The sequence below is a fragment of the Adiantum capillus-veneris genome, chromosome 9 (assembly GCF_014529385.1).
Source record: "Adiantum capillus-veneris isolate H3 chromosome 9, ASM1452938v2, whole genome shotgun sequence".
Taxonomy (NCBI): Eukaryota; Viridiplantae; Streptophyta; class Polypodiopsida; order Polypodiales; family Pteridaceae; genus Adiantum; species Adiantum capillus-veneris.
Window position 1 is genome coordinate 106695134 of NC_140939.1, and position 2311 is coordinate 106697444.

The window sequence follows — 2311 nt, forward strand, 5'->3', positions numbered from 1 at the left end:
GTTTTAGCGACGCCGGGGGTTATAAAAACCCAATGTATTTCCGTCGCTAACAGCGTCACAAGAGCACACAACCTCTTGTAGTGTAGCACAACATCTTGGTAGATTCCCCCACCTCAAAAAATTTGAACATACCTACTCTTGTTGGGGGTCGCGTACACGCCATCGTGTGATCCTTGCTATAGGAATGATGCAAGAAAATGTTTGACTCTTGTCATTGTTGTAGAGTACTTGATGCAAAGTTTGACACTGGAGAGCTCATTTGTCCTCACTATAGAATTACTCAGTGGAGAATTTGATGTCGACCATCCTCACTATAGTGTTACTCGGGCGTGACACCCATCTTTGCTGAAAATTTACCCAGGCCATCATGGAGTACGATCATAACTTCACTCATGTTCAATTCCATGATCGACACCAACTGGATCTGGAGACTGTTAGAGAGAAAGAGTGATTTCGTATTGTTGGATGTGATTACAATTATATCTAAGCGTGTGTGCTCGCCCCAGCCGCTGGCACAATCACCAGCATAATATAAAGTGGTCCGTTGTTCAATTGCCTGCCAAGGGCTCATTATCGGAGCCCAACACGTCTTGCAGGGTCGTTTGCAAGCAAAAGAGAAGAAGAAGTAGAGCTCGTTGCGATTGTAAGCAGAAATAGTAGCTACAATATTATATTCAGGGTGGACAAGGAATCTTGCAAGCGGTCATGGGAGGAGAGGCAGGAGCAGCTGGGGAGGGGGAGGGTGGACGTGGAGGGCGGAAGGTATGGCCTGCAGCGGTGCAGGGCCGCCCGTCGAGATCATATTGAGGGCATGGGCGACATCACAGCCCGCATAAGCGGGCTTCAGCTAGTAGGCAAGCTTGAGCAGGAGGAGGAGGAGGAGCAGGAGGAGGCGGTAGGGGGCCCGGAGGAATGCTGCCTGCAAGCCGTCGTCTGATAGCTGCGCCAGGAGCTACAAAACGTACACTCCCATCTGGCGGCGCTGGAGGCGGAGGAGGAGCCACCCGACCTTCTACAAGCTCGTAATATGCTTCAAAATATGCTTACACTTCAAGCATCCGGTGGTACTGTAGCTACTGGTGATGAGCTGGACCTGGGACTGGCACTCACCCTGCCAGGCATAGTTAATGATCCCCTCCCGCCAGCTATCATTAATAATTATAGTCGCCTGCTGCAATATCAGGTCAACGACCTTATTGATGGTATGGACCGCCGCCTCACCCTCTCGCAAGCTACTGTACTGCCTCTAGACCTCCGCTTGCCACTGGATCCCCTCGACGACTCCAGACCTTCTCTGCCCAGCTGAGATTCAAGGAGACATTCTATCTTCACCTTCAACTTTTTGCATGCCGACTCTTTATGGTTTGTGTTTCTTAATTACGTACTTCACTAATGTCACTCGTCATAATTCAAGTACTTAGTTGAGTCATTTTTCTACTCTTTTAAGGCATGCCGATACATAATCTTGTATTCACACTTACATTGTAATCACATCCAACAATACAAAATGAGACCCTAATCGTGTAGGGCTGCTAGAGAGAAATAGCGCAATAGCAATGACAATGAGGCCCACACCATCATTGAGTCACACACAATGATGTTTAATTGCATGTCTAACACTTAGATATGGAGGGAGTATTGATAATAGTGCAGGGTAGGTAGAGAGACAATGCAACAACGATGTCTATGAGTCACACACCTTGTGTGACAGTGTGACACTGAGGTTAAGCCACATTGCAAATTGCAAAAGCAATGCTTGTGAGGTACACATGATGTGCGACATTGCAAAGGTAGAAAACACCTCAATGCCTTTCGATTTGTTAAAGCTAAACCGGTTACAATGGTAACTATGTCAAAGTCGGCATACTTACAAACTTGTGTGCATAGATCCCCTCCCGTGACCATGACTGAGGCATATTTTTCAAAAAAACAACTAATAACTATTCTTCGTGTTACAATTGCCTAAGCTGACAATACAAGGACTCTAGTTTGCAGGCAGTAACTCAAGATGAGTCAAAGTGTCGCGACAATATGGAGATATTTCAAGAAGCTTAGAACCATACCATTGATGGACTATAGTTTCACCTAGTAGCACTTAACCGTAAATGGATATTAATTAAGAGCATGAACAGTGGTTGTGGAGAGAATGTGAAGATGGATGTAGAATGGGAGGACTACTGGCAATTAGCAATCATGCAGGTTGGAAGGAGTAGGCAACCCTGTGTCAGTTAGAGGGGGCCACAACACTGATGATGATGCAAGGGAGCAACCCATCCTCGGGGTCTTCCAGATCCAACCATCATCATCCTTT

General features: G+C 46.5%; 1 pseudogene; it reads left to right on the forward strand.

The window, feature by feature from the left end:
* The first annotated feature begins 811 nt into the window (after positions 1-811).
* LOC147450943 (uncharacterized) lies at positions 812-1377 on the forward strand (annotated as a pseudogene).
* The last annotated feature ends 934 nt before the right edge of the window (positions 1378-2311 follow it).